General features: G+C 43.6%; 1 long non-coding RNA gene across 1 annotated transcript in view; it reads left to right on the forward strand.

The window, feature by feature from the left end:
• LOC123605756 overlaps nucleotides 1-14,025 on the forward strand; it is a 66,539-nt gene extending 52,514 nt beyond the window's left edge. Inside the window, exon 2 of the long non-coding RNA XR_006715872.1 lies at nucleotides 13,151-14,025. This is a non-coding gene — a long non-coding RNA (uncharacterized LOC123605756). The remainder of the gene's footprint in view (nucleotides 1-13,150) is intronic.
• The last annotated feature ends 259 nt before the right edge of the window (nucleotides 14,026-14,284 follow it).

Below are 14,284 nucleotides of genomic sequence, written 5' to 3' on the forward strand. Positions count from 1 at the left end.
CCATCACCCCAAAACTTCATCACTATCATTATGAAAAATGTAAATGATGAAGAAGTTGAAAAAATAAGGAGTAAATCCCCCCAACCCCTACTTAATCATCCCTCACCAGAAGTGACCACTGACAACAGCTTGCTGTGTATCTTTCCAAACCTTTTCCCCAGCCTTTGACAAACACTCCCATAGGTTTCTACAAAACTGGAATCATTTCTCAAAACAAACAGTGGAAACTGGTGGTGTGTTTTGCAGACAAGTTTTTTGCAAGTAAATTCAATCTACCGCACCTCTCTGTGTTTGTAATTTCACTTTAGTGAAAGTAGCAATCCTGCTGTGGACTGGATGTTTGTGTACTGCCCCCAAGTCTATATATTGAAACCCTAATCCCCAAGGTGATGGTGTTAGGAGGTGGGGCCTTTGGGAGGTGATTACGTCACGAAGGCGGGTCCTCATGAATGAGATTAGTGCCTTTATGAAAGAGACCCCAGAGAGATTCCTCACCCCTTCCACTATGTGAAGACACAGTGAGATGAACCAGGAAGCAGACTCTTACCAGACACTAGTTGGCTGGCATCTTGATCTTGGGACTTCCAAACTTTCCTGAACTATGGGAGTAAAAGTGTACTGTTTAACCCACCCAGGCGGTGGTATTTTTGTTACAGAAGCCCGAAGGACCTGAAACAATCTCCCTCCGTCTCTACAGCCTCTCAAGGCCCTGTGTGTTTCCTTTGTTATATTGGATTGGCTGGTGTTTGGCTTTGAAATGAATGTACCAACAAATTGATTCCATCCGACACCCTGGGGATGGCTCATTAGCATATGAAAAGCCCTAATCTGAATCAACCCCTTAGGCCTGGTTAATAAGTGTAGGAAGATTAGAAGTAATGTTTGGTGAAATTAATGGTGGTTAGGGTCTGCCGGATGGGCTACACAATTGGGGGAGTTCAGTGCAAAACAAAAATACAGGGCCCCTAGTTCAAAAAACAGGAAAAAGTGCCATTAAAGATACTGAGACATAATGCTTTTTCTTTATTCCAGGGTTTCTTTCTTGACCTGTAATGTAGTTTTAAAAATTTCTTATTTAGCTCCATATTCCCTCAACAACGGGGCAACAGGGATACATGTGGAGGAGTGCAGACCCACACAGGCACCCAGGTGGGGGTGAGGGGTCTTCCTCTGGGATCCTGTTTGCTCACGGGGCCCACTGATTTCCAGTTTCCTGCCAATCTCTGTCTCAGGACACTGTGCCCAGCTGGGAGCCAGGCATGTGCTCTTTCTGTGGGCCCACTGCCTAGCTCACCCTGGGTAGGTGGCACCCAAGAGTATTGCAACTTCTGGCCAGCCAGGACATGCTAATTATCTGATTGAGCTGGACGCAGAGCTTGTGTCTGTGGCGCTGCCAACTTGGGGTTTGGACAGTCATGCCATGTTTCAACCAGAAACACTGCAGGCCACCTAAGCCGACCCCAACAATCTCCACACTCATGTCCTGGTCCCCAGTGGGGGCAAAGTGTGGCAACAGTCATGGAGTGGGACAAGGCCTGGAGGAGGAGGCCGTGTTAGGAGGAGGACAGAGAACCTGTCCTTGGGAGGCAGCAGGAGGCCAGACAGTGGTTCGGAGCCTCAGCATCTGCTGCATTGTCCCTGTACACTTCGCTTACAAAACACAAATTCAAAGATAAAAGTATTGGGAATTCAATAGGTGACTGTAGACCATTAAGCCCAAGTGTGAGCTCTCCTCCTCTGCCCTGTTGGCTTGCCTGTGAAGCTGGCCCTGAGGGCACACAGTGGCTCAGGAGTGAGGGCCAGATTCCTGGCCTCGGCAGGATAAGATGTGGGAAGTGGGAGGCCCAACCCCGGCAGCAGCACAGGGCTTCTGGGGTCCTATTGCAAAGCCTGTAGATCTTTTACTAAGTGTACTGGGTGTCTGTCTCTTCCAGCAAGGTGCTAGCCCCCATACCAGAGCAGAGAGGGGGCACTCCTTGCCTGCCAACAGGCTGAGGACTTTTCCTGCTCCGTAATAAAATGTCTGCTCGTGCGCAGAATTTGGTCTAGATTTGCTCTCACAGAAAGTTGGTAGCAGTGGGGTATACAGCACACCGACCTTCTTTAAGCACCCAAGGCTGCTGATATTCCCAAAAGGAACAGAGGCCAGTTTGCTGCATCGTTCTAGTCCTTCTCCCAATTGATGGTTACTTTATGTACTTTCTCGCTTACTTAGGTGTTGTCAGTCTGTCCTTTGTATTGTGAATGTCCTGAAGGCAGTGGCTTTGGTTCTTCCTCATTGTCTGCTTGGGGTTCAGCAAAATGTCTGGCCCTGACTATGTCTCTGTACAGTGTTGAGGATCCTCTAGTGTGAAGCCAGGTAGTCAGATGCTCCATTTGTCATGGAAAGAAAGGAGGGGAAGCAGTTTTCACAGATGTCCTTAAGGACCATCCAACCTGCCAGTTGTCTGTTTGGTTATGTCTGTGAGTTCACAGCTAGTGTTGTCTTTAAGTTGTACTAAACTTTTAATATTCCAGGCAGAGATCAAAAGAACTGCTGCTTCAATGTATAGAATTCTACTCCTTTCATTCTTTTTTCGGACTTGAATTTGTCTGAGATGGAACAACAAGGCTGACAAAGTTCTCTGTGCAATGATGGGGTACAGTGGCAGAATCCGAGATACAATGTCAAATAGACATCATATTGTGTCCTTTCCATTAAAAACAGCAACAACAACGTATTGGGTACATGGTTAGCTTTTTTTGAATTCAGAACCCTTCCATAAAGTAGGAATAATGACATTCTTTTTGTGGGGAGATTAAATAAGGTCATGTACATTAAGCTATCGGTCCAGGTCCTGGCACAGAATAGGCAATCTGTATGCAGAGCAGCTAATACCATCTTTGGCTCAAGAAAAACTGTAATGTGGCATTTGACTTGTATTTTCCATTAGTTACTCTCTTGCTCGCATTACTGATATTAACACCACAGATGTAGAGCAGGAAAATAAGCTATAATGTTAGCAGTCTAAGACGAGATGTTTTTCTCCCTTATCCTACAAGTCTGGATTAGGTGGACTGAGTACTCTGCTCCACATCACCATCATCCTTACTCTGAGACCCAGGCTGGTAGAACTTGGCTGGTTGCTATGGCAGAGGGAGCTCTGGAGGGTCTCAAATCAGCACCCAGTGCCGATGACATGCCTCATTTCTGCTCACAGCTCATTGGCCAAAACTGGTCGTGTGTTTCTACTCAATTGCAGGAGACCAAGAAGTATAATCTCACCATGTGCTCAGAAGGGGGAGAACCAGAATATTCAGTAAGCAGTGTTAATGACAAGTGTGTAATAAAAACCACTGTTTATCAAGTGCTTCTGCCGAGGATTGAATGTTTGTGTCCCACCCTCAACACCCGATTCATGTGTAGAAACCTAATCTAATAATGGTATTAAGAGGTGGGGACTTTGGGGAGGCAATTAAGTCCTTAGGTATTAGGGTAGAGCCCTCATGAATGGGATTAGTGCGCTTATCAAAGAGACTCCAGAGAGCTCTCTTGGCCCTTCTGCCGTGTGAGGTCACAGTGAGAAGATGGCCATCTAAGGAGCACGAAGCACGTTCTCATTAGACATTGGATCTGCTGGTACCTTTATCTTGAACTTACCAGGCTCCAGGACTGTGAGGAATAAAACTGTTTGTCCCTTAAGCCAACCAGTTGGTGTTCTGTTACAGCAGCCAGAACTAAGACAACCTCCTCTGTGCCAGGCACTGTACTATGTACTTTACACATACAGAACCACAGATTCCCCAAGAGCCCCTGGGTTTATTGCCTGTTAGAGGAGAGTTTTGCTTTTGCTTCATTTCTTTTTTTTTAATTAAAAATTGTTTTCCCTAATATGTATTTATTTTTGAGAGAGAGACAGAGCACGAGCAGGGGAGAGACACAGAGAGAGGGAGACACAGAATCTGAAGGAGGCTCCAGGCTCTGAGCTGTCAGGACAGAGCCTGATGTGGGGCTCGAACTCACACCGTGGGATCATGACTTGAGCTGAAGCCAGACACACAACCAACTGAGCCCCCCAGGTACCCCGCTTCATTTCTTGTGCTCTGTATCAATCCGGGGTACCTGAGGGAGCAAAGCTCCCTTTGCCCAGCGGTCTCCGCTGACATAGGGTGGAGCTTCCTTGCTGTGTCTGGCTCAGGGAGCTTACATCTCAAGGGCAACTTGTCTCCAGTAATGTCCTTTCCCTGTGAGATGTTCCACCGAGAACTAAAACACTAGAAGGCTGGAAACTGAGACCATTTGCTTCCTGCTCACTGGAACTTAAGACCCTAGAAGGGTTACCCTCTGCCCTTGAGAGCAGCTTTTCGGATTTTAATTCTCACTTGTGCTTTTGGAACACTTCATGGTTGACAGAGCTTTCTCGCTAGCATCCAGGAGTTGAGAGAAGGAGGCAATATCAGGAGTGGCACAAGCTTTGTTCAGGCGACTGAATAAGTCAGCCAGGCCCTAAGAGGCAGGCACTAATGACCGGATGGTGTTCCGCCCCTCCCTCCTTGCACACGTAACACCTGAAGGCCTCTTCTGGTGGGGTATTTTAAATGCAGCAAAGGAAGCTTCCAAAGGAAAATTCCTCCTCTTAAGGTTTACTGTGTTCCCTCATCTATGGTCATTCTGGCTCCTTAGGATGTAATACAATTGTGATCTGCTTTGCAGAAAAAAGATTATTCTATTTAAGTGTCAAATTTACAAAAGAATTAAATTAGGAATTGATTTTAAGAAGACTCACCACAAGCTTTCTTTAAACAGAAAGGTACCTTGGAGGCATTTCAAATGATTTAATTTGCACACAACCCTTCAGGAAGATCTAAGGTGTAGAGAGGAAGGTAGACAAGTGTGATTTGTGTGGGCATAAATGCATGTGCTGCTTCTAAACCCTGTACCTATTTCTGTGATTCCATCTATCGTACTCTGTACGTCGTGAGCGTTTGTTTTCGTGTCTGTTATTACCATTATAATGGGAGTCTGTTGCTGGCAGGGAGCACACCTTAATCATCTGTATATCTCCAATACCCCGTAGGGTGGTTGACAGTGGGATTCATGTCTTATTTTCTTTCTATCCTTGGCACCTGGCTTAGGGACTAGCATTTGGGGGCATTGAGAAAATATTTGTTGAATTGAAATAGCTAACTATACGTTTCCTTCTTTGGAAATAGGGCAGATTGTTTGCACTTATCAAAATCCTCTTGTTAGTATGGCCCATTACAACCATTACTGTATTTAATATTCCCAGCCATTGGCCACCTGTAGGAACTCTGGCTTCCCACTGATGAGTTCATTTTTTGAATGCCTCTCATATGCCAGGCACCGAGCTAGTAGCTGGAGATACAGTGAGCAAGTCAGATTGGGGTTTCTGAACTTGTGGTGCTCATGGTCAAGGCCAGGCAGAGGAAAAAGAAGTGACAACAGTGTGGTGAGTACCTCTAGGGTGGAACATAGGACAAAAGAGCAGAAGTGGTGTCTAAGCTAAGATTTGAAGGGCAAGGAGGCATGAGTCAGACGATACGGATGGGAAAGAGGTTCCAGGCACAAGGAACCAAAATGAGGTAGAGCCAGAGCCTAGGGAGAAAGGCACAGAGAGGGGAGAGGCAGCAACGGAGGTTGGCCAGGGCGGATTGGGAGAAGCCATGTTCCCTGGGTGGTAGAGTTTGGAATGGATACTGAGGAGGGGAGGGGAAGGATGAAAGGTGGCTCTGACCACAGAATGGAGGATGATTTGGGGAGACCAACACCTACGTCAGTTTGGACTTTTAATGTCCAAGGGAGTATTTTCTTGTGGAAAGAAATGAAGACGAACCAAATGAGAAGGAGCAAAGGCTATTTATTCAGAGCTTGCTATACAAGGGAGTCAGACACTGTCACTTGCTTTTGGGCAGAGACTTAATGGCAGGCAGAGTGGGAAAAAGGGGAAGGCTTTAGATGTGTCCTAAGCAGCCATAATTGGCATGGGGAGCTGTAGGCAGACCAACCAGAAGTGGGGCATTCTATGTGTTTAGTTAGGGGTACATATTTGGTTTATTCCAGTTGGTCCCATGTTGGAAGCAGGGACAACAATTAGGAAGGCTGTCAGTGATTCATCAAGTCCTGACCATTTTGGGTTGACTGTTATAAAAGTTATTGTTTGGCTTCTTGGATTATTACTAGAGATAGCAGTTGGACCTCCTAAAAGTCTCGCAGGCTGGTCTCCTGGACTGGTTATTTCAGAGAAGGGGTTCATTTTGTGGGCAGCTTGCTGCAGGTTGTGGGTCACCGTTCTATTTTTATGAAAACATATGTATTTTTATAGAGTCTGAACATCATCTGTATATAGAGTGCCTTCTTATCTTCAGAGAGAACTATTTACAGTTGCAGGTATTTAAATTAGAGCTGCAAACAAGAGCAATCACTTTCTTTAATGTGTATTAAATTCCCCTAAACATTTATCCCTAATTATACCATTAGCCAATTAAATTGTCTTAAACACATTATAGCACATGTATAGATTTGTTTAATATATCTGACTTCTTTCAAGCTCTGCAAATGCCTGGTTGGGAAGATTGATAACCCTCACAGGCAACAGGCTTCTTAAGCATTTCTTGCAAATATGATAAATCAAAATTCTTAAGTATCACAAGCCATATTATTTTAAATATTCTAAAAACTTATACCAACCTGGTCAAATTTGAGTACATCTTTTGGAAGTTTTTTTAAAAGTCCCACATCTGCAATAAATCACATAGGTTCACCAATATGCTCTATTAACTGTTGCTTGTTTTAAAAAAAAACAAAGGTACACAGATTGTCCTGAGAATTACAGATCTTAGTCCTCTTAGTTAACAGTATTAAATTATCAGTTTAAGGTACTTCTTTCGAAACCACCTCAGTTTGTAAAGTCACTTACCCAAGTTAGTTAAGAGGAGCAACTTTACCACCCACCGTAGGCAGGCTGGGGGTGCTAGGTCAAAAAAATTAGGATCAAAACGTTGTTGCTTCTCAATCACCGGGACCTGGTGCTACCTACCGTCTACCATGGCACTGGGGAACACACTGGGCCCTTTCTTACAGTCAGTTTCTGACTTCCCTTGGTGGAGGCCTTCCATGACCGAACCTTCCACTGGGATTTATTGCAGCCCACTGCATTCCATTTCCTTTGGGAGGCTTTCACCATTGTTCGTTATTCCCCTTCGCTTCCTTTAACTCATTACCTGTATAGTGGCTACTTGGTCACCACGTGACTGGATTAAATTATACTCTTAACCGTCCCATTGGATTCTGAATTCCTTGTATGTTTTCCTCGGCAGCCTCTCCGGGGAGTCAGGTTAGGAGGCTGTCCTGGGCAGAGGTAGGTGGGTGACCTGGATGTGAGGATGGAGGCAATCTCAGAAGTACGTAGGCTGAGAAAAAGTAAGATTTAATGACAGATTAGATATTGGGGAAGAGGGTATTGAGGGGAAGGGAAGGAACCAGAGATGCTACACAGATTTCTGGTTTGAGCAACTTGGTAGAAATATGTTTTACATAAAAATCTCTGACCACTTCTTAAAAATTAACTCCTTATGTTAAGACTGATATAATTACCTAAACATGTGGTGATTTGTAAACAGGCAGAAGCTAGAGGCAGTGAGATGTGCAGAGACACCCACACTGGAAGTCAGGAAACCAGATTCTTTTCCCAGCGTGGCCACTGGCTTTCTGGTTGTCTGCTGGACAGATCCTGTCTCCTCCCCAGGCCTCCCTTCTCTTGAATAAACACATACATTACAAGTCTGAGTCCTATTAGCTTCAAAACACATACATTTGCCAAATGAAAGAGTTGGATTAGGCAAAGTTTCATAAGCTTCTTTGATAATTTGATGAACACTGAGGACCCTCTCCCTAGGAAAATGCATGAAGCGTTCACGCACGCTTTCATGGAGTTTACCCCTTCTTCTTATGCTCAACACTCATGGATTAAATGGTCTCCAAAGCTCTTTTTCACGCTCTTAAATTCTCTGATTTTATGATTCTGCGAACAAAGGCATGCCTCTTCAGCATTTTAAATCACCTTATCTCTTCCAAAGAAACAAGGATAAAAATGGTGCTGCCTTTCTTAGCTGCTGTGTTCTTTCTTTCCCCCTTTGAATTACCCGATCATCTATTTAGAGTGGAGTCCCTGGGGCAAAGGCTGTCTCTGTCTTTGTATTTGTTCCAGCAGATAGAATGCAGTTGGATGCTCAACAATGCCTAATTATAATAATATGGTTTGTGGTATAATGTCATCTTTAAGCCTTGATAAATTTAGCACAGATTCTTAATATCTTAAAAACCTGTACAAAATAGATTGACAACATGTAAGGGAATTTATAAGCCAACTTGTGTTTCCATGTTACAATGTAGGGTTAATGAAATATCCCCAGGAGTTTATCTCTAAGAACCCATGTCTCACAGAGTATCAGAATATATGAGAATATATATACACACACAGAGAGAGAATATATATTCATGAATTATACATTGAATATATTTTCATGAATTATTTGAAGTCATCAAGATTGATCATTAGACTTCCTATTCTTTAAGACTCTTTGATAGTCAAGGTTAGCTTTCTATATACTACCTGGAACCCTAATGGAAAGATTTGGCTTCGATAGTGATATTTTCTTTTTTTCTTTTTTTTTTATTTATTTATTTTTTTTTAATTTTTTTTTCAACGTTTTTATTTATTTTTGGGACAGAGAGAGACAGAGCATGAACGGGGGAGGGGCAGAGAGAGAGGGAGACACAGAATCGGAAACAGGCTCCAGGCTCTGAGCCATCAGCCCAGAGCCCGACGCGGGGCTCGAACTCACGGACCGCGAGATCGTGACCTGGCTGAAGTCGGACGCTTAACTGACTGCGCCACCCAGGCGCCCCTCTTTTTTTTTTATTTTTAAAAATGTTTATTTATTTTTGAGAGAGAGAGAGAGAGAGAGAGACAGCATGAGCGGGGGAGGGGCAGAGAGAGAGAGGGAGACACAGAATCTGAAGCAGGCTCCAGGCTCTGAGCTGTCAGCACAGAGCTCAATGTGGGGCTTGAACTCAGAAGCGGTGAGATCATGTCCTGAGCTGAAGTTGGATGCTTAACTGAATGAGCCACCTAGGTGCCCCAGATAATGATATTTTCTAATTGGTTGAGGATTTACCCCTTGAAATACTAAATCTTTTCTTTTCCTCTAGCCATTTTACAGAGATATCTTTGTGAAATGTGCTATATACTTAAGTGCCTTCTTAAACATATTATCTGGAACATAGCCCCCCAGTAGCACTGATTATTATATCATGTGACAGTCTTTAATAATCTGTTGGCTTAGGTAATCTTATTACCTGTTGAAATATATGCAGAATTGTTTGCCCTGGACTACATATTTTTAGTTATTTTTTTTTAATGTATATTTGTTTATTTTTGAGAGAGAGTGTGTGAGCAGGGAAGGGGTAGAGAGAGGAAGAGAGAGAAAATCCCAAGCAGGCTCTGCACTGTTAGCACAGAGCCTGAGGCTGGATCTCAGGAACTGTGAGATCACGACCTGAGCCAAAACCAAGGGTCAGACGCTTAACCTACTGACCACCTGGGCACTGCCAGATTTTTAGTTTTGTTAGTTACACGGGCACTACTTCAGAGAGACATGTTCTGTAAGGTTTGTTAAGAAAAGTGCTGGTCCCCAGCCTGCCTTGCCCCCATCAGCCCTCTGCCACAGGGAGGCACTTTTAAATGTTTTAGCCGACTTAAAAATTTCTTTCCATATCTGTAAATAACATGGTTGTGTGCTACTTGTTTATTTTTCTCTTTTCAGCTCTATTGATTTTCCACTATGGAAGATGAGGACTTAACTCTTGCTTTTTCTCCCATCCCTACCACACATGCTCACTTTCCATCCTCCAAAGATAATTCATCATAATTTCAGCTAAATCAACATTCAGTGTTTACATTATTTTGACTCTATATGCTATTCACAGCTCAACCATGGAGAAAACAATAATTACTTTTCCTTTCCTGCACAATTTTGTTTTCTTTCAAGTCAATAATTGTCTTTTTTAAAAATTTGCTTCAGTTTTCTGTGTATTTATTTCTGATTCAACCCATTGTCTAAATTAGTGCTTCTCAAACTGTGTTGAAGGACTAGCTCTTTTTTTTTCCCACTTTCTAATCTGTTACAGATAGATACTTTTATGATATTAAAAAAAGTACATTTCTGGGACAGTTTGTGTATAGCACCAGTCCATCAACAGTACTTTAACACTGAAAGATCTCCTATTATTATATATAAACATATTGAGCATTCTGTCAGTTTTGTCTTTTTTTTTATGTTTGTTTTTTTATTTTGAGAGTGAGAGAGAGCACAAGCATTCTGTCAGTTTCGTCTTTTTTTTTTTAAGTTTGTTTTTTTTTATTTTGAGAAAGAGAGCACAAGCAGGGGAGGGGCAGAGAGAGGGGGAGAGAGAAAAATCCCAAGCAGGCTCCATGCTGTTAGTGCAGAGCCTGACACAGGGCTCAACCCCATGAAACATGAGATCATGACCTGAGTAGAAATCAAGAGTTGGATGCTCAACCGACTGAGCCACCCAGGTGCCCAGTTCTGTCTTCTTGAAGAAGCCTCTTCAGAGCCTTCCGACTTGCCCGTCGGGACTGATTGACTGCCTTCTGTTTACCAGGTATTCAGCTGTTCCAAGGGTCCGAGTTCTCCTCCTTAAGCTTCAGGCTTCCCTTTGCCTCTCTTTTATTCTGGTTCCCATGCCTTCCTCATACTTGATTTACTCCTTCGTTTTTATGGAGCATATCCTCCAATAGCTTCCTGGAAAAGGGTGTGTGAAAAATAAAATTTTCTGAGAGTTCAAATGTCAAAAACTGGGGAAGTTTTCATTTTACTCTCCAGACCACTTATTTGGCTGAGTATGGAATTCTCGGTTGGATCTCATTTTTCCTCAGCTTTCTTGTCTTCCAGCTCCCAGTGTTGTTGTAGAGAGAACCCTTTTAGACGCCCTGTTTTGATTTGTGGAAGCTTGGAAGATGCTTCACATGACCTGGGTTTACTTGTGTTCATTATGTCGGGCACTTGGTGAACTGTTTTAGTTCTAGGAAATGTTCTTGCATGATTCCTTCATTTTCTCTTCCTGGAAATTCTGTTATTTGGATGGTGGACCTGCTAGAAAGCTCTGTCATGTGGGGATTCTGCATGTAAACAGACTTCGTTCTCTCCTTTCCCCACTGCTGACTTAGGAATCAGCATTCTCCTGGCTGCTGATGACCTGGCCTCCTCTGGCTTCCCAAATGACGTGTGATTGCCTCCTCTTCCGTTCTCCAAATCCCGTAGTAATTTTTTTTTTTTAATGATAATTTTAGTAGGGTCTCAGACGGAAGCAAAATTAGACAGGTGTGTTCACTTGGCCATCTTTAACCCAGTACCCGGTGTCTGCTTTCTAAATACCGGTATCTGTTCTGCATTGTGCTCCAGCTGCCCACTGTGCTTTCCCTTCAGCCCAGGAATGTGTTTGTTGAGGATGTAGCTGTTGGCTTTCAAAGGCCTCGGAACCAGCCCCACTCACATCACTTACCAGCTGTGTGACTTTGGCCAAATCACTTCACCTTCAGAAATTCACTTTCTTCATCTGTCTGATGGGATGAATAATACGATCTACCCCATGTGATTGTAGTGAGAACTGGAGATCTGGACACAGCACCCAGAACAAGGTCGCCACTCCATAAATGGCAGCCGGTATTGCGACTGCCGCTAAGGCTTGACCCTTCTCCCTTCCTCCTCTCTATTACAAATAGTCTGTGAACTAGAAAATTGAACTGCCATTCATGTTAGACTGAAATAAGACTCCCAAGGGGGGCTCTCCTAAGGTATAAGGGAAAATGTGATTTCATGGACTTGGTGGCATCTAGTTTGGCTGCCTAGAAACTCAGATATTGGCTTGAACTCTTCTCCCCAGATCAGCCAGGATCCTCTCTCCCAAATGCAAATCTCCTGAGCCTTCATGATGTATGACAACTCTGTGCAAGGTGGCCGGATGTCTTCCCCAACTTGTGGCTCACAGGTGCTACATCCTTATCCCCCAAGTTACACTTGTCAGCCCTGTAGCCCCCACAGCCAATCCTGCCCTTCCTGTAAGAATTAGATCAGCTTTCACCCTTTTCTTGCAGCTTTTCCTGGCCACCCCCCTGTTTGCTGTTTCTCCGACCCCACTTGGGGTTAGTGAGTTTTCTGTGCCTCATCATATCCGTCACACCTCCATCACTTTTGTGACTCTCACTTACAAAATTGTAAGTGCCATGTGAATAGACAATGTGACTTTTTTATTATCTCATTCTTGACATCCAACATGGTGCTGGTGCATCTTAAGTGTGTACAATTTTTGAAGTAAAATAATATTTGTTGAGCGAATGAAGGAGTGAAAAGATCTCATATAATAGTTGGGCTTGCATCTACTTAAAAGAACGAAACCCTTGAATCAAGGAACTTAAAAATGTAATTCTCTTTGCAAGGCTTCAGAGTTTAAAACCTCCCCCCAAATAACAGTCTTCACTTGGCATTGCCCTTAAAAGCCCTGAGTCGTGAAATCTTTTGGGTAGTGAACTTGTGATTCAGGTGCTCTGAATGCTCTGATCCTCCTCTTCATGCTCAGTAGCTGCCCGATGCAGCCAGCACGAGAGCAATCACCCTGTTACAATTGTCCAAAGCAGACACAGGCAGCTTTGTAACCTCCCTAATCGGCCCAGCAGTAATATTTCAGTCACATTTCTGGGTGCTCATTGCCCTTCCTAAAATACAAATGATCCGCATGCTGCTTCTAGCCAAATTAAGACGGGGCAAGCTTTACATGTCTAATGAAGGAACAGCTCAAAAGATTAGGAACAAAGCATTTCGGTCACACCAACATGCACCACAGACATGTGAGGGCAGGGAGTTCTCTGTTCATCCACCAATAGGTTCTGTCAGCCCCGGCTTTTATCCTGGTTGCTCCTGAAGGAATGAATCTGGATTAACATAATGAGGGTGCTTATGAACTGGCTCATTATCATTTTAGAAAACTTCGGGGCCGAATAAAATACCAGACTTTATGTTCAAGCTGTACTACCGACAGACATTTATTTAATGAACTATTTTCCGCTTACAGATGGAGGTTGAAGAAGTACTCACATGTTCTAAATGTCAGCCTACATCTTTAGACTTGGAGGGCGGAAGAAAAGATAAAACATGGCGCTCTGAACTTCGTTATGTTATCCCAAACACGGGCATCCAGCTTCTGGTAGCATATCATTATTTCTCTCTTGGCCTCTCTGATGGAGAAGTGGCCAAGACAGGGATTCTGCATATGGAGGCAGCTCCCGAAGCAATTCACCAATCTGAGTGTCTGGTTAGGACTGTAATTTCAGATGTAAATAATAACAAGTAAGTCTCTGGATTTCAGGTGAGAACTGCACTCTTCGAAGATGGCTTCTGTCTGTGGCTGTAGTTAGGAAGTTGGACACTTTTGAATTGCATCAATTTTATATCCTTGGTAAAATTTTCATCTCTCAATATGCATTCCTGTTTTAGCAGAAGAAAGCGAAGACCCATCCATAGCAGTCTTTTAGGAAGGTCAGAGGAAATCGGCACAGCAAGATGAAAATTGCAAAATTGACATTGAGGAACAAGTGATCGTGTTAAACAGCCTTATCATTATTAAATGGAATAAAAAGTCATTAAATGCATATGAACCCAAAGCAAAATTGATCAGAAGAGTTAATCACCCTCATCAAGTTACATTTCTGGAAGTGCCCTCTGGGTGTAAGTTATCACTGCTTTTGGACACTAGCTGTTCATCTCTTCAAGGGCAGCGCACTCAGAGCTTGGGAGCAGCCCTGGTCTTCGGTTGGGGCTCAGGAGGAGGACAGGGAGAAGGATCCTTGGCCATATGGATTCCATTTTTGCTGCGCAAGACGTCAGTGGTTCCACTGACTCCAACCAATTTGGACCCATAGATATGTTAAAAAATAATCTGTATTTAAAGGGCATTTATTCTCATCTGCGGAGATGTGACATGTCTTTGTATTCCAGGTAAATTAGATTTAGTTGTTTAGTGCTTTGAGCCACGTGCAGTCAGGGAGCTTTATTGAATAACGACGTTGATTGATTCACAATCCCTTGGCCGCAGGAAAGGCACAAGAGAGAGCTAATGATGGCCAGCCAAGTGTGTCCATCCCACTCACTGCCGCCCCGGGCAAGAACCAGCGGACTGTGGATCCTACTGTCCTCAAGCCATCCAAAG

The sequence above is a fragment of the Leopardus geoffroyi genome, chromosome A2 (genome assembly GCF_018350155.1).
Source record: "Leopardus geoffroyi isolate Oge1 chromosome A2, O.geoffroyi_Oge1_pat1.0, whole genome shotgun sequence".
Lineage (NCBI taxonomy): Eukaryota > Metazoa > Chordata > Mammalia > Carnivora > Felidae > Leopardus > Leopardus geoffroyi.